Source organism: Melanerpes formicivorus, unplaced genomic scaffold (genome assembly GCF_026170545.1).
Source record: "Melanerpes formicivorus ecotype bairdi unplaced genomic scaffold, bMelFor1.0.p_v2 SCAF_10, whole genome shotgun sequence".
Classification (NCBI taxonomy): Eukaryota; Metazoa; Chordata; class Aves; order Piciformes; family Picidae; genus Melanerpes; species Melanerpes formicivorus.
Window position 1 is genome coordinate 21,076,091 of NW_027142362.1, and position 17,422 is coordinate 21,093,512.

A 17,422-nucleotide genomic window follows, 5' to 3' on the forward strand; every position below is an offset into this window, starting at 1 on the left:
GACACCGGCGCGGCCTGCGCGGCGCGGCGCGGCCCACAGGCGCGGGTGGCATGGCGGCCCCGGCGGCCGGCCCGTAGCTGCCGGCGGAACGGAGCGGAGCAGCGGCCAGGCGGCCCGATGGAGGAGACTTAGGGCCGCCCGGGACGGGAGCGGAGCCGGGTGAGTGCGGGCCGGGCCGGGCGCGCCGCCGCTGCGTGCGTGTGTGTGTGGGTGGCGGTGTGGGGGAGGCGTCGGTTAGGGATCCCCCGCGGCCGTTGGGCCTGGTCGCGGCCCCGCTTCGGTCGCCGTTGGGCCCGGGCTGTTGAGCCCGCCGCGGCCGTTGGGGGCCCGAGTTCCGCTCCCGGTGACCGTTGGGGCCTACCCCCGCGGCCGTTGGTGCTGGGACTCCCCCGAGCCCCCTTCCCCCTCCCCCCCTATCCCGCGGCCTTCGAGCCCCGGCGCCCGGCTTTGCTTCCCTCCCGTGGCTGGGCGCCGTCGCCGCCGCCGCGAGCCAGGGACGTCCCTCCGTGACCGCTGGGATGAGGGTGTGTGCCCCCCCCTCCCCGGGGCCGTTGGGGATGGTCCTTCTTGGGGTGCCGGGGCTTGCGGGGGTGCGGGGCCCCCCTTTCCCGGGGGGCGAGGTCACCGCCCTGGCGGCCGCGGGGGTCACCTTCTCCGCGGCTGTGGCACCGGGAGGGACCCCCCGGGGCGCTGGGGCCTGAAGGGTCCCCCCCACCCGCGCCGGTGTTGGGATCGCCCCAGCTGCAGGGCGAGTTAGGGGCTGGCCGCCCGCGTGTCCTGGTGCCGCGGGGGGCGTCACGGATCGGAGCCGGGGTAGGTACCCCCGTGCGCGGGGTGACCGCCGGGGCGGGCTTTGGGGTGAGGGTCGGGACTGGGGCGGGGGGCGGTGGGTCTAGGGTGGTGGCAGGATGCGGCTCCCGAGGGGCTGCCGTGTCCCTGGGAGGGGGGCGTGTGGTTTCTCGCCTCCTGCCCTGCGCACGGAGGGTTGGGGGGACGCGAGGAGCGGAGGGCTGGCTCCCCTGGGGCGCTGCCCCCCGGCTCCCGCGGGGGGGTTCCGGTGTGCCCAGGGGCGCGCAGCCAGCACGAGTTGCCTCGGCGTGTTTGTGGGTGGGGGACAAGCACCGAGCGCGGCTCCTCCTCCGGCCCCCCTCGAGAGGCTGCCCTCCGGCTTCGGCCCCCGGGCTCCGGGCGTGACGCTGCCCCGGTGCCACAGGCCGGGCGGCGGCTCCGCCGAGCCCCCCCGCCGCCGCTTGCGGAGCCCCCCGCTCCTGAGGGGCCGTGATGTCACCGGGGGCGGGGGGGGGGGGGGTGACACCGGCAGTGACAACGTGGCCGTGGCGGCGAGTGCCGCGGGTGGCTGCGGGGCGAGGGCAGGGTGGCTGCTCCCCGGCGCGGAGCTCTCCCGCCCGTTGCGTGCACCGGGAAGGTCACAGGTTCAGGTCTGGTCTGCGAGGCTTGGCTCTCCTCCATCTCCCGGCAGCCCTCTTTTCCTTTTTCCCCCCTTTCTTTCTTCCTTGTTTTTATTTTACCGTATCTAGCTTTTCCTCTTCCCCGCTTTCTGGAAGGCCTTTTCCCCTCGGAGGAGGCGTTAGACACGCGTGGTGTGCGGTGCGCACCGCGGAGCTCTCTGCTGCCCTTCCCCCCGCTTCCCCCCGGCTGCAGGAGGATTGAGGTTGCTGGCATGCGGGGCTGGGGCGCGCAGCCTTCCTCGCCTGGACATCCTCAGGAAAGCCTATTTCCACGCTTTGTGCCACGGCTCCGGCGCTGGGCTGCGCCGCACGTTCCCAGCTCTTTGTTGGCGGTGCGCGGCCGCACGGGCACGGCGCTCGGCGGCCCCGGCCTCGCCGCTCCTATCGATCGGCTCTTCGCCGGCCGCGATTGATAGTCTGGGGCTCGGAAGGCGTTGGGGTCTGCAGAGGAGCGGCAGTCCTCGCCCCTTTTCGGCCCCCGGCTCCCGCAGCCGGGTTTTGTCCCCTGCCGGCGGGGCAGAGCCGGCGGCGGCGCAGGGCGAGGTGCGCGACGGGGGCAGCGCGGCCGCCCCGGCGCTGCCGGGGGACGAGGATTTAATGTTTCACCTAACGTGGCCTCGTGCTCAGGACAAGGGCCGAGAGCCAGTCGGAGCCACCAGAGGGAATTAATTACCGGGCAAGTTGTAATGATCTGTAATGGAGTGTGGCTGGCACACGGAGGGTGGGATTTCTGCTCTCCTTTCTCAGGCTGGGCCTTGCTTTCCCACGGAGGCTGTCTGTAGGTCGCCACGAGGCTGCTCCTTAGCTGGTGTGGGCACAGAGGTGTCTCTTAACACAGCTGTTGCTCCTTCTCTGGAGGTGTTCGAGGCCTTGAGCAGCCTGGGCTGATGGGAGGTGTCCCTGCCCGTGGCAGGGGGCTGGAGCTGGATGATGTTGAAGGTCCCTTGCAACCCAACCTCTTCTGTGAGTCCATGCTCACAGTGTCCTCTGTGCCTGCTGAAAATGCTGTTGTGGCTTTGGAGAGGGGGAGAAGCTGCTGTAAATGAGGGAGGTGGCTTGGAGTCTCCCTCTCTGGAGACATTCACACCCCACCTGGATGTGTTCCTGGGTGCCCCTGCTCTGGCAGGGGGTTGGACTGGGTGATCTCTGAAGGTCCCTTCCAGCCCCTACCATTCTGTGACCTCTAGCTCCATGCTATGAGCTGGGTGGCATCCACCAATGATCATCTGATCACTGAACTGTCAGGGCTGGAAGGGACCCCAGGGATGATCCCTTTCCAACCTCCCTGCCCTGGGCAGGGACACCTCACACCACAGCAGGTTGCTCACAGCCACATCCAGCCTGGCCTTCCAACCCTCCCTGGGCAGCCTGTGCCAGTGTCTCCCCACCCTCACAGTCTCTGGAGCTGCATGGCCACAGGGTCCCCTGGTGCTTGTGGCACCTAGCTGGTGGGACACCATGGCACCTGCTTCTGCTGCTTCCAACCCTTCTGCCCTTTCAACCTCTTCCTGGGGGGAAGAGCAGGATTGCCAAGTGTGAAGGCAGTGGAGGGCTTCTCCCGCTGCGTTGGAGCTACCTGGCAGTTTGTCTGTCTTTGTTATGCATGCAGAAGGAGGCAGGGCCCGAGCTGGCTCCCTCTGGTTTGTTCTCAGGGCCGCACTGGGCTGGGATTTGCCTACAGATGATGTTGGCAGTGGCTTCTCCATTTCAGCTGCATGCATTAAAGGCAGCCAGGAGCTGCTTCCCCTTCCTAGCCCTTCTGTGCCATTTGCAAGGGCTTGTTGTGATAGGGTGAGAGGGAATGGATTGAAGCTGGAAGAGAAGAGGTTGAGGCTGGAGATGAGGAAGAGATTGTTGGCAGTGAGGGTGGGGAGACACTGGCACAGGTTGCCCAGGGAGGCTGGGAATGTCCACTCCCTGGAGGTGTTGAAAGCCAGGCTGGATGAGGCCTTGAGCAACCTGTGCTGGTGGGAGGTGTCCCTGCCCATGGCAGGGGGTTGGAGCTGGCTGACCCTTGTGGTCCCTTCTAAGCCAACCCATTCTGTGATGCCTACCAGAGCGTGGCTGGCAGTATGTCCATGCTGTGACAGGGGCTGGAGGCCCCCAGCTGGGATCACACTTTGGGACTCAGCACTGACAGGAAGGTGGTTGGGCACCACAGAGGTGCTCAACGTTGTGATCAGTATCTCCTGAGTCCCTCCTTCCTCTTGCTCCTGCCCTGGGCTGGGAGTGGGGCTGCACCTGGGCTGGGTTGGGATTATGGCCCCTGGGTGCTGATGCAATGGCAGTCCCAGATGCCAGGCACTAAGCCTCTTTGTCCCCTTGATCCCCAGCATTATGTAAATGAGCTGGGCCCAGGTAGGCTGTCAGGGGGCTGTGGCAGGCTGCCTGCAGAGTTGCCCCTTGAGTATTGGCACTGTTGCTGCTGGGTGGTGGCCCTGACCCGGGGCAGGGAGCTGCTGGTGGCAGGCAGCTGCTCAGGGGAGCGCTTCAGGTGCCAGGTGCCCACCAGAAGGAGGTGAGGCTGCAGGGGACCTTGCCAGGGGCTGGGGACAGCTCAGCCACGCTCAGTTGCTGCAGGCAGTGGATGCTGCAAGTGGCTCAGCAGGAGATGGGGCTGGCTTCCCACTGAGCTTGGGGTGAGGTGCCTGGTGGTCCCTGTGCAGACCGTGGACTGAATGGTTCCTCAGCCGGTTTCTCCAAGGGGTTGTTTAGAACGATCTTTGTTGTCCTTTTCACACCCAGCAGTGATTTGTTTACCTTCTGCTGCTTTTCTGTGCAAGAGCTGTGAAGAACGTTAAAGGCATAGCCTCAAACTGCCACCAGGCCCCGGGCTGCCAGAGCGCTGCATCTGCTCCCAGACCTGCCCTGTGTTCCTTCACAGCCAGTGCTGGCTTGTGGTGAGACTTCTGGGGGGGCACTGAGGCCCCCAGAGCCCCTGGGCACAGGTCAAGCGTGGGTGAGCTCCCCAGGGGCAGGGAGGGCTGCTCCTCTGCTCGTTAGGGAAAGCCATCCCTGGGATGCTTGGGCTGTGGTGCTGGTGGCCAGGGGAAGGATGCTGCTGCTGCATGGGGCTGCCTGACTCCAGCAGGGCAGCAAAACTGGTGAGGAACATCTCAGGGACCTGGGGCTGTTCAGCCTGGAGAGGAGGAAGCTGAAGGGAGACCACATTGGTCTCTGCAGCTCCCTGAAAGGAGGCTGCTCTGAGGTGGGCTTGGCCTCTTCTGAGGAGCAAGGACAGGAGAAGAGGAAACAGCCTCAAGTTGCACCAGGGGAGGTTTAAATTGGCCATGAGGAACAATTGCTTCCCCAAAGGGTTGTCAAGGCCTGGCCCAGGCTGCTCAGGGCAGTGGTGGAGTCCCCATCCCTGGAGGGGTTTCAGGGCCACGGAGATAGTATAGTAGTATAGTATCAGTCAGGGTTGGAAGGGACCACAAGGATCATCTAGCTCCAAGCCCCCTGCCATGGGCAGGGACACCCCACACTAGATCAGCCTGGCCAGAGCCTCATCCAGCCTGGGCTTAAACACCTCCAGGGCTGGGGCCTCAACCACCTCCCTGGACAACCCATTCCAGGGCTTCACCACTCTCCTGGGGAAGAATTTCCTCCTCACCTCCAGCCTCAATCTCCCCACCTCCAGCTTCATTCCATTCCCCCTAGTCCTATCACTACCTGAGATCCTGAGCAGTCCCTCCCCAGCCTTCTTGTAGGCCCCCTTCAGGTACTGGAAGGCCACAAGGAGGTCACCTCAGAGCCTTCTCTTCTCCAGACTGAACAACCCCAACTCCTTCAGTCTGTCCTCATAGGAGAGGTGCTCCAGCCCTCTGCTCATCCTTGTGGCCCTTCTCTGGACACCTTCCAGCACCTCCAGATCCCTCTTGCAATAGGGGCTCCAGAACTGGAGGCAGTGCTCCAGGTGGGGTCTCCCCAGAGCTGAGCAGAGGGGGAGAATCACCTCCCTTGCCCTGCTGGCCACACTTCTCCTGATGCAGCCCAGGCTCTGGTTGGCTTTCTGGGCTGCAAGTGCACATGGAGATGTGGTGCTGAGGGCCAGGGTTCAGTGGTGCCCTGGCAGTGCTGGCTTAGCACTTGGTGATCTTACAGGACTCTTCCAACCAAACCAATTCAGTGATTCTCTGACTCCCCAGCAGAGTTCTGGGGGTGTTGGGAGTACCTTGAGGAGCTCCTGTGGGTGTGAAGGACCTGCTGTACGATCCAGGCTGAAGAGCTGGCATGGCTGCCCGGGGAGCTCGGCAGCGGCCGCATGCAGCTGCTGAAGCAGAGCTTTGCCCAGCATGGCAGCAGCTGCTCCACTGCATGAGCCTGACCTGGGCTGGCTGAGGTGAGCAAAGGCTGCTGCTTGGCGTTGGGGTGGAGAGTGACACCAAAAAGATCCCAGTGGGATGTGACTCCTCCTGCCCCTCCGTTGGGTCAGAGCCTGCTCTCCTGCCAGCGGGGGTCAGTGCCTGGAGCTGTGGGGTGGGTGGGGAGGGAGGGGTGAGCTCTGGAATCCTCCAGGAAAGAAGACCTGGAACAGGAAACTTGCTGTGTGACTCCAGTTGCTTGTGTCTTGCCTTGGACTGCTGCCATTTCTGGAAAGGGAACTCCTCTCTCACTTCTGGGTTTGGGTGACAAATCAGCTTTGGAGATGAAACCCAGAGGGGGTTTTGCCTTGGCTGCAGCCGAGTGGCCTGCACACACAGAGGCTGCTGCAGCTGCTGGGCTGCCAGCTCAGGGGGTGTGCACAGTGCCACTCTGTGTGTACCTGAGAGAGGCCTGCCAGAGCTCTGGGGAGGAGCTCTTGCCAAGGGCTGGGAGGGACAGGCTGAGGGCCAATGGCTTTGAGCTGGGAGAGGGGAGACTGAGAGTGGAGAGGAGGAAGAAATTGTTGTCAGTGAGGCTGGGGAGAGACTGGCACAGGTTGCCCAGGGAGGCTGTGGCTGCCTCCTGCCTGGAGGTGCTGAGGGCCAGGCTGGATGAGGCCCTGAGCAGCCTGTGCTGGTGGGAGATGTCCCTGCCCATGGCAGGGGCTGGAGCTGGCTGAGCTCTGGGGTCCCTTCCAACTCAAACCCTTCTGTGAATCTATGAACCTCTCTCACTGTCCCTCTTGAACTGAGGAGCCCAGAACTGGACACAACCCTGGGCTGTGGCCTCCCCAGGGTAGGGGAAGGAGAACCTCCCTCGACCTGCTGGCCACACTCTTCCCACTGCACCCCAGCAGACCACTGGGCTTGGCCAGGAGGTCATAGTGCTGATGCTGTGCTCAGGTTGCCTGTCCTGGAGGAGTCTGGTTGGAGCTTTCCCGTGGCCCCAGGGAGGAGGCACCGTGGGGACCTGAGGGCAGCCCTTCCCCTGCCGCCTGCCTGCCGCCTGCCTGCCCCTGCCTGCCCCTGCCTGCCCCTGCCTGCCCCTGCCTGCCCCTGCCTGCCCCTGCCTGCCCCTGCCGCCTGCCCCTGCCGCCTGCCCCTGCCTGCCCCTGCCGCCGCCTGCCTGCCCCTGCCCCCTGCCCTCCCCTGCCACCTGCCCCTGCCGCCTGCCTGCCCCTGCCCCCTGCCCTCCCCTGCCACCTGCCCCTGCCGCCGCCTGCCTGCCCCTGCCCCCTGCCCTCCCCTGCCGCCTGCCCCTGCCCCCTGCCCTCCCCTGCCACCTGCCCCTGCCGCCGCCTGCCTGCCCCTGCCCCCTGCCCTCCCCTGCCACCTGCCCCTGCCCCCTGCCCTCCCCTGCCGCCTGCCTGCCCCTGGCTCAGCAGTTTGCAGTGGCTCCTTGCCGTGAATTAGTGACTTTCTCGTCTATAGCCTGGCTCTGCAGAGGGCTATATTGACCTGTGCAGCACACCTATTTGTTACTCCTCCCAGGGAAAAGCCTTCCTTGGCTCTGCTCCTGCTGGGCCCGGGCCGTGCCTGCCCGTGCTCCTCCTCTGCCTCCAGCCTGCCTGCTTTGTCCCAGGGAGTTCCCAGCCCGATGGTTTGGCAGCAAGGGTGATGAGAGCTGCGTGGAGGGTCCTCTGCTGCAGATGAAGCCTGAGCTACTGCAGCCAAGGTGCCCTAATTGCTCACTGAACGCAGGGAATTGAAGGCCTTAAGAGGCCAAGTGGCGGTTCCTTTGTTTCTGGAGCAGTGGAGAGCTAGGAAGGCTCCCAGGGGACCTCAGAGCTGCCTGCCAGTACCTGAAGGGATCCTACAGGAAGGCTGCAGAGGGACTTTTCCTGAGGGTGTCTGGAGACAGGAGAAAGGGGGATGGTTTGAAGCTGAGGCAGAGCAGGGTCAGACTGGAGCTGAGGAACAAGTTCTGCGGTATAAAGGTGGTGAGAGTCTGGAGCAGGCTGCCCAGGGAGGTTGTGGCTGCCTCCTTGCTGGAGGTGTTCAAGGCCAGGTTGGATGAGGCCTTGAGCAGCTGAGGCTAGTTGAGAGGTATCCCTGCCCATGGCAGGGGGTTGGAGCAGATGAGCTGTGAGGTCCCTTTCAACCTGAGCCTTTCTGTCATCTTCCCCTTTGTCTGAAGCCTGGGAAGGGGCCAAGGCTGCCTGTGTGTTCTGCTACAAGAACAAATGAAGTTCAGCAGCTCTTCCTTCTTCAGGAGCAGCCTGGGAGCAAGTGAGCATCTGCCCAGGCTGTGCTGCTGGGCACCCCTCTGCTCATGAGGCAGGGCTGTGATTGGGAGGCACTGCTCGGCCGGGATCCCTCAGGTGCCCTTCCTTTGGGTGGGGAAGACAGAAGCGAGATGCTGCCTTGGGAATGGAGCCCTCCTGCACCTGCCTCTGGGGAGGCTGCAGCCCTGAGAGCCCCACTGGGCCGGGCAGGGGCTTGGGAGACGGCTGGCAGCGAGGTGAAGGAGCCTTGCACCCCCCAGCACCCCCTAAGGAAAGGCTCCAAATGGCTGGCTCTGAGGTGCCCGCTCTGCCCCCACCCGTGCCCAGGAGCTGAGCTGCTGCCAGAGCTGCAGCTGCCTCTCCGCAGCCCTGCTGATGGCACTGAGCAAGCAGGGGGAAAGGCTGAGCTCCAGCAGTTATTTATGCCCCTGGCTGCCTTTGGTCTTCAGCAGCTCTTCTTTCTTGCCGTGCCTGTGAGTGATGCTCCGGGGATCTTCCCTGGCCACATCCATCTTGCTGCTTCCTCTGCCTGCTGACTTGCTCAGGCTGCTGGCAGCCTTCCAGCTCATGCGCAGCTCCAGCTGAGCTTTGCCACCTCCTGGCTTGGTTTTGTGTGCTCTCTCCCCCCTTCCAGCCTGCTCAGGAGCACAGGCCACCCATCCAGACACCTTCCAGCATCTTGGAGATCAGCTGAGCTCTGCACTGGGGTTAGCAGGGGGGTAGCCAGACAGGTTTGAGACCTGCAGGGCTGCTCCAGGTTCCTGGTGGAAAGCAGCTCTCTGCTGGAGGGACAATCAGCCCTCTGGGGCTGGCCCTGTGGGAAGCCTCCTGCTGCCAAACAGCTCTGCTCAGATGTCCTGGTTTGAGGCTTCAGGTTGTGTTTGGCAGCAGCAGCCTGGCTGGGCTCTGAGTGGGCTTTGCAGGGGCAGCAGAGCACCGCTGCTGAGCCCCACTGGCACTGCCTCACCTCAGCTGGACTTACCTGGAGCCCTTCCCCCTTAGACCTGGGTGGTCCTTGCTCACAGGGCTGCCTTGTGCCACCCTGTAGCTGCCAGTGGTCCATGGGTCAGCCTTTGGCAGCAGAATGCCATGAGCATGGCTCTCTGCTGCCCATTCTTGCCAGGCAGCTGGGGTGCTGTGTGTGCTGGCACTGTGGCTCCTGCAGCTGTGGGTCGTGCAGGGGCTGCAGGTTTGGAGTGAAGGTGGAGCTATGCCACTGCTTACTGATAAACCATCCTGTGCCTGAAGGGCTGGGCAGGGACTGTTCAGAAGGGGCCAGGACCAGGGGCAGTTTGGAACTGGAGCAGGGCAGAGTTAGGTTGGACATCAGAAGCTGTGCACAGTGAGGGAGGGGAGACACTGGCACAGGCTGCCCAGGGAGGTGCTTGAGGCTCTATCCCTGCAGCCATTCCAGCTCAGCCTGGCTGTGTCCCTGGGCAGCCTGCTGTGATTGGAGGTGTCCCTGCTGAGTGCAGGGGTGTTGAACAAGATGACCTTTGGGGGTCCCTTCTAAGCCAGTGCAACTCTTGAAGCTGTATGATCAGGACACAGTGGCATCTTCCTGTGTGCAGCGAGGCCCCTGGTTCAGAACAGCTCTGAGCTTGCAGGCAGCAAGCTGCTCCATTATGTTCCCCACTAGATTCCTTTGCTTCCATGCATGGGGATATTCCAATTCCTCCTTTCCAGCACAGCCAAGTGTTACAAGATCTGGGCTCCAGCTGATGTCAGTGGATGGGGATCTGAGTGCTGGGGCTGCTGAGAGACTTCTTGGCCATTGTCAGCTGTTGGAGATTTTGAAGTCATAGAATCATAGAGTCACAGAACTGTTGTGGTTGGAAGAGACCTTTAAAGCCATGGAGTCCAAACATCAACCCAGCACTGCCAGCTCACCACTGAAGCCTGGCCCTCAGCACCACATCTCCAGGGCCTTGAAATCCCTCCAGGGACAGGGTCTCTGCCGCTGCCTTGGGCAGCCTGGGCCAGGCCTTGACAGCCCCTCTGGGGAAGATTTGGTTTCTCATGGCAAACCTGACCCTCCCCTGGCACAATTTCAGGCCATTTTCTCTTCTGTCACCTGAGACTGGGGAGCAGAGCCCAACCCCAGCTCATTGCTGGGGGAGCTGGAGAGAGCAATGAGGTCTCCCTCAGCCTCCTCTGCTCCACACCCCCCCCCCCCCCCCAGCTCCCTCAGCTGCTCCTCCCCAGCCCTCTTCTCCAGATCCTTCCCCAGCTTTTTGGCCCTTCTCTGGACCCTCTCTAGCCCCTCAATGTCCTTCTTGGAGTGAGGGGATGAAAGCTGACCCCAGGATTCAAGGTGCAGGCTCAGCAGTGCTGAGTGCAGGGGGACAGTCTCTTCCTGGGCCCTGCTGGCCACCCTGTGGCTGGTAGAAGTCTCCAAGGCCATGGGTGCTGGGAGAAGGCCTGCCCAGTGCTGTTGGATGAGTAGACTACAGTCTAGCCAGTGTCCGGAGGAGCAGCCAAGCCTGAGTCTTGCTGCTCCCTGCTGATGTCTGTGCCAGAAGCCTGGGCAGGGGACAGTGCCCTGAGATCTGTGCCAAAGCGCTGGCTGTGGCTGTGCCGCCCGAGGCGTGCCTGAAGCTCCTCCAGGCCACGCTGCTGCTTTATCCCCATGCTGGGACCTTCCTGCACGTCTGGCTCCTGCCTGGCAGGAGGTCTCTCAGCTCTCCACAGGAGTGCTCCTAGTGCAGGCATGGTGCTGGACTTCAAGGGTGGCTACAAAGAGGATGAAGGTTCTCTCTTCACAAGGAGCCACAGGAAGAAGTCAAGGGGCAGTGGCTGCGAGCTGCAGCAGGGGAAGTTTCATCTCAGCATTAGAAAGAGATTTTTTGATGGGAAGAGCAATTGTTGAGTGCAGTAACCTCTTCAGGGCTGTGGTGGAGTCCACAGCACTGGAGGTGTTCAAGGTGTGACAGGACAGGCTGGGAGATCACAGAATCGTTTATGCTGGAAAGGACCTTTAAGATGTTTGAGTCTAGCTGCTAGCTCAGCACTGCCAAGTCCCCTACTAGTCTCTCTGGGCCTTGTTTCCTCTGGAAGGCTGGACCAAGTGACTTTTCAAGGTCCCATGCAGCCTGGCCTGCTCAGCAGCTCTGAGAGTTGTGTTGGTGCTGGTGTGTGAGGGTGCTATCTGCTCAGCTGCACACCAGGGAAGTGACTGCAACAGTGTGATTCAGTGGAGAGAGCTAAGTGCACCCGGGAGGTGGTGAGCCTGGAGAAGAGAAGGCTCTGGGGAGACCTCAGAGCTGCAGTTCAGTATCTGCAGGGGACCTCCAGGCAGGCTGGGCAGGGATTGTTCAGAAGGGGCTGTGGGGATAGGACAAGGTGCAATGGTTTGGAACTGGAGCAGGGCAGAGTTAGGTTGGAGATCAGGAGGGAGTGAGGGTGAGGAGACACTGGCACAGGTTGCCCAGGGAGGTGCTTGAGGCCTCAGCCCTGGAGACATTTCAAGCTCAGCCTGGCTGTGTCCCTGGGCAGCCTTCTCCAGCTGGAGCTGTCCCTGCTGCCTGCAGGGGCTGGACAAGATGACCTTTGGGGGTCCCTCCCAACCCAGTGCCATGTCTGAAGGTGGTGTTTGCCTGCTGTCCTTCAGGGAAGCAGAGTGCTGTGTGCTGCCTCCAGCGGAGGGCCAGGCACTGCCTTGGTGATGTCTCTCCTGCTGTTGGCCTTCTTGAAAGGGGATGCTCTGGCCTTGCCTGCCTGTGTGTGCAACAAGTGTCAGCTGTGTTTTGTTCAGTACAGAGGTAGGGAGCTTGGGAGCCTGGGAGGGTTGAGAGGCAGCAGAATGGATTGCTGTAAGCTGCAGAACTGGGGGCTCTGTGGGCTGGGACCTTGCTGGGGACACTGCTGGGAGGATTGCAGGGGAGCTTGTGCCAGCTCTGCCCATTTTGCAGTGCAAAGGAAGGGGTGAAATGCTTCCTCCTTTCTGTGTGCCTGGCCTGGTGGTGATGTGTTTGCCTTGTGGGGAGGGGAGGGGGGGAGCAAGAGGGTCTTGCTAGGGTGGCATTGCCATCGAGCCCTGTTGAAGGCTTTCACTGTGAGGCTGCAGGAGCCCTGGAGCAGGCTGCTTAGAGGGGTTGTGGAGTCTCCTTCTCTGGAGACGTTCAAGACCCACCTAGATGTGTTCCTGTGTGACTTGCCCTGCTCTGGAGGTCCTTTCCAGGCCTAGTCTGAGTTCCTCCTCAGTGGCTGTGATGGAAGCAGTGTCCGCAGGGAGCGAGCGCCGAGGTGCTGCTCTTCAAGTGCAGCCAGCCCGAGCTCTGCCCTCCCCTGCCCCCAGCTCCAGGTTTGCTGTGGGCTTGCTGGGGGTGGGTGTGAAGGTCATGAGGTTGAGTTTTGGTGCAGCTGCATCCTTAGGCTGGTGATGGATGTGAAGCTGATGCTTGAGCAGTGTGTTGTTGATAGCAGGTGGGTGCTGGGGGTGATAAAGCTCCTGAGCTTTTCTCCAGGAGGGATGATAGCCTGGTCACACCTGCAGCACAGAGGCTTTTGCTCACCTCTCCCATCTTAGAACCATGGGATTGGTTTGGTTGGAAGAGGCCTTTGAGACCACCAAGTCCAACCATTAGTCCAGCACTGCCACATTGCCACTGAACCATGGCCCTCCTTTCTCCAGGGCTTCCGAAGTCCTCCAGGGATCCCCCACCACCCTGAGCCAGGGTTTGACAACCCTTTCAGGGAAGAAATCGTTGCTCATGTCCAACCTAACCTTCCCCTGGTGCAACTTGATGCTGTTTCCTCTTATCCTGTCCTTGTTCCTTGAGATCAGAGCCCAAGCCCAGCTGCCTGCAGCCTCCTTTCAGGGAGCTGCAGAGAGCAATGAGGTCTCCCTCAGCCTCCTCTGCTCCACCCCCCCCCCCCCCCCCCCGCCCCCCAGCTCCCTCAGCTGCTCCTCCCCAGCCCTATTCTCCAGCCCCTTCCCCAGCTTCGTTGCCCTTCTTTTGAGCTGCTCCAGCCCCTCGGTGTCCTTCTGGGAGCGAGGCTCCCACAAGTGCCCCTGGGATTTGAGGAGCATCTTCCTCCACCTGCAGCCTCTCGCAGTGACCTCGGCTGTCCTGCTTGTGTAATGCCTGCCCTGAAACACTTCAGGCTGTTCTCCAGGCTGCCAGCGAATGACTCACGGCTGGAGTGCTGGCCTGCGTCAGGTTCATTTCCAGTGTCAAGGCTCAGGCTGCGGAAACTTGGGAGCGGCGGCCGAAGTTGCGCGGGGCGGCGGCGGGGCTGCGGTGCATGCTGGAAGCTGTAGTCCCCGCGGGTGCAGCTCCATGTTCACAAAAAGAAGGGTGGCTCCATTTTATTCAAATTGGGCTCGGCCATCTCCCTCCTGGCAGCTTGCTGGCGCCATCCCGCTCAGCCCCGGGAGCCCCCGGCGAGGAGGCGCTGCCAGAGCAGCTCCTCGGTCGCAGCCCCATGGCACAGCCGAGCCGGCAGCTCGCCCGCAAGCCCCGCGGCTTGCGGCGGCCCGGGGGGGACCCTGCCCCCCTCGGGTGGCAGTTCTGGAGGGTGTCGTGGTAAATCTCCTTTGTCTGCCGTGGCTTGACTGATGTATGGGGGAGAGCAAAGCCTCCTCCCCTGCGTGATTTCTTGAGCTGAGAGCAGCAAGTGAGTGAGGAAGCTCCTTTGTGCGGCTCTCTCCTCTCCTCTTGTGCGTGCCAGCTGGCTCGCGTTCAACCTTTCTCTTTTTTCCTCTCCTTCTCCCCCATCTCCAGAGAGAGGGGGCGGGGAGAGAGGGGGAACATCTTAGAAAGAAAGCTGCAGAAAAGGCATGGGAGTTACTGAACAACAACACAAAAAATCCAACCCAAACAAGCCCAGCTGGGGGATTACAAACGCGGCGGTGGCGGTAGGAGCCGAGCGTGGCAGCTCGGGAACGGCTGGAGTGTTTTCCAGCCGCCCTCCACCCCAGCCCCGGCTCTCTGTAGTCGTAAAAGGAAACAAAAAGGGATCTTGTGCGGAGGCAGCGCATGGGGAGAGCGGCCGGCGGGCTGCCAGCCGCGGGAGGAAGGGCCCCGGAGCGAGCGGGGCCGGCGGCTCGGGGGGAGCCCTTCGGGGTCTTGGCGAAGCACGGGGGCCGGCGGCGCATCCATAGCTGCTCTGCCCTGGCTGCCTTTGCCTTCCCTGGGAGAGACCGCAGGGGTCTGTGTCCTCTCCGGCGTCACCCCCATCTCCTCAGACCCCTCTGCTGCCCTCCTCATGCCCCGCTGAGGGAAACGCAGCCGGGTCGTGGAGGCTTGCCCCCTTCCCCCCCCCATCTCTGCCGCTCCTTCTTGCGGGCATTCCTGAAAGTTAATCAGGGTGAAAATTGTAGTCGGTCGTGTTTGGAAGCTGCCAGAGGCTGATGGTGGAGCGCTGCAGGCTGGAGCACATGGCCGTGAGACCGTCTCCCTACGTGTGGGGCTGGCTGCTGCCAGGAGAAGCGCTTTTCCCCTGCGCCTCCCCACCCTCGGGCGCCGAGGTCCTTCCCCGCGCTGGGTTCCTCGGGCCGCGGTGGGGGCGGGGGGCGGTGCGGGCCGGGCCGCCGGCACCCCGCACGTGTTGCAGCACAAAGAGCTGGGGGCTCGCCGCCGCCGCGCTGCCTTTTGAAGGCGAGCTCCTCTTGTTTGCAGAGCTGTCTCTCTCTAGGTGTGCTTGCAGCTCCCGGAGTGAACTTTCAGGTTTGTCTCTTCATAGGCTTGGCTCCTTCCCAGCCCGTGGATGCGGATTGGAGAGGTCTCGGGCACCTAATGGAGCTGAATTATTCATGTCTGGTGCTGTGTGTGTGCAGCATTCCCAAGCAGAAAGCTGTCTCCTTGTAGGATCTGTGCTCCAGGACTGCTCTTAAAACGCTTTGTTGGCAGGTCTCCAGGCCAACAAGTGAGCACATGCTTTTCATGTTGCTCGGGGATCAATCCCAGGATGGCAGGAGGTAAGGGGAAGGACACGTTCAGAGCTGAAGCAGTCTCCTCGCCTGCTTTCGGAGGCGCTGGGGTTTGTGGCTGTGGAGCAGGCAGGGGCTGCAGAGCACCTGGGGCTGCTCCAGCACGGGCAAGACAGGCCTTGGGAAAGGCACCTCTGGGGGCTGTGGGAGCCGAGGGTTCCCCTCTGCCCAAAGCAGCATCTGCATGGCAGGGTGGCTGCCCCTCGGGGTCTGGCCTGGGAGAGGGACCCAAGACGCTGCTCCAGCTGCAGAGGTGGAGCTGGCCCTCGGGAGTGGGGAATGGGAGCCTCGGGGAGGGGGCGATGGAGCTGTGGGTGATATTCGAGGGGTAGCCCACCCCCAGACTGCATAGTGGTGACCCAGCCTTCAGCTCTGGACCGCCCCAGTCCCACAGTGGTGCATCCTGAGCTCTCTGTTCCCCACCCCTCCCCGGCACCGCTCTTGCAAACCCAGCACGTTCTTGTCTGCCCTGTTTGCAGGTCCCTTCCTTCCGCCTTAGCAGCGCCCTGGCTCCCTTGACATCTCCTCTAGAGGGTGAACGTTGGTTGTTGGTTTTTTTTCCCTCTTGTTTTGGAAGCCTTTGATTGTTGCTGGCTCTCTAATCAGCAGGGACCCAGCGGACTCCTGGGCTCCTTCTTCCTTTTGTTGTGGTAGGAACTGGCAAGAGCCGCTGCTGTTTGCATAGTTTCAGACCAAAGTCCTGCTCATCTGCTCTCCTTATTCCATAGATACAAACGAGGTTCACGTCCCTGTGTGTGCACGTCCCTGTGCACGCTGCAGAACCAGCCAGGTGAGTTCCCAGGGCCAGCTGAGAGCAGGCACCGCTGGCACTGCTGCAATACAGCCCTTGCAGATTGCCTGGCGCCTTCCCCTGGCTGCCAGGCCAGCTCCACAGCTGTCTGCCTGCCTGTCTGTCCTTCTGACCCGAGCTGCCAGTGTCCCTTCACACGCTCCAGCCTTGGGCGGGCAGCTCATGGGGTTGGAGTCTGAGCTTCGTCCTATCCGGGTCGCTCCCGTGGGGTTCGGTGCAGCAGTGCCTCGTTCCCAGGCCCTGCCCCGTGGGCTTGTGGCTGGAGCGCTGTGGCTCAGCTCGGGGCCGGGAAGGGCCTGTTGGCAGCTGCACATTTCGTTCTTCCACCTTCGTGCCGGCTTTGCCCACCCGGACAAAGGAGCCGCCGTGGATGCGCCGCACAAAGGGAGCTGGCTGCGGCGCTGCCGGCCGCGGGCTCCGTGCCGTGCCCGCCGGGGCTGCCCGCCGCGGCGCTCCGGAGAGGGACAGGGCAGTGGAGCCAGGCCGGAGAGCCCCAGCTCGGGGCTGAGGAGGAGGAGGAGGCGGAGGCAGGGCGGCTTTGGAAAGCTGTTAGCGGCGCCGGAGCACAAAGTGCTCTCCTGCTCCGGCACTTCCCTGCCGCGGCGAGGAGGAGAGGTCAGCGCCGTGCGCTGCAGCCCGCTGCCGGCCCCCGGCCTCGGGTTAAGGCGCTCGGTAATGGCCCTCGGCGCCGGGTTAAGGCGGTCGGTAATGGGAGGGCGTTAGGAGCTGCGCGGGGCTGGGATGCTGTGGGGAGCAGATGGAGAATGGTCTGGCTGCGGCAGGCTGGCTGATGAAAGAATCCCTGGCATTTTTACAGTGTTTGCATCTCTGGAAGCACACCATGGAGCTGCTTTCCAGGCTCCTGCCTGCTGGGGCTTGAAGAAATTTCTCTGTGTGTGGGTTGCTGGGTGGTGGTTTTTTTGTTGTTGTTGTTGGGTGGTTCTTTTTTTCTTCTTCCCTTCCCATTTCTCTTTTAGTCACCTGGTTTTGAAGTGCTGCTTGTAAATAGTACGAGGAGCCAGCAGGCCCAGAGCACAGTGGAGATGGGGAGAGGACAGAGCTGCTGGAGGGGAGCTGCCTCCAAATGGGTGGTCAAGGATTCCTTCAGAGATGTAGCGATAGGGCCAGGGGCAGTGGTTTGAAATGAGAGCAGAGCAGATTGAGATTGGATGTGAGGAATAAGTTCTGCAGCAGGAGGCTGCTGGAACACTGCAGCAGGTTGCCCAGGGAGGGGGTTGAGGCTCCATGCCTGGGGATATTCAAGGTGAGGCTGGATGAGGCCCTGGGCAACCTGATCTAGTTGGGGATGTCCCTGCTGGCTGCAGGACTTGGACTGGGTGAGCTTTGGAGGTCCCTTCCAACTCAACCCATTCTCTGGTTCTGTGTGGAGAGTGGGCTGGGTGGGTGGGTGGCTGCTGGGCAGAAGCTGTTTCAAGTGTTAATCATCTGTCCTCCATGTAGCTGCCACCAGCTCACCTCAGCAAGCTACTCAGGCGCTTCCACAGGTCACTGTGGCTGTCCTTTTTTGTTTGCCTCTCCCCATCAGGGACAGGGCAGCAGCATCATATGATGAAGACTTGCAGTTCTTCAGTCTGGGTGTGGGGAGGAAGTGCTTCCCA

At 62.3% G+C, this 17,422-nt stretch overlaps 1 protein-coding gene across 4 annotated transcripts in view; it reads left to right on the forward strand.

Moving 5' to 3' along the window:
• The window catches only part of ZNF609 (zinc finger protein 609), a 59,671-nt gene continuing 42,249 nt past the window's right edge, over positions 1–17,422 (forward strand). For 3 of the 4 annotated variants that reach the window (XM_068144191.1, XM_068144188.1, XM_068144189.1), the window contains exon 1: positions 1–159. The gene's annotated coding sequence lies outside the window, so the exon portion shown is untranslated. Of the gene's footprint in view, positions 160–15,727; positions 15,783–17,422 lie in introns of those variants that run through there. The other variant, XM_068144190.1, reaches the window with a different exon arrangement.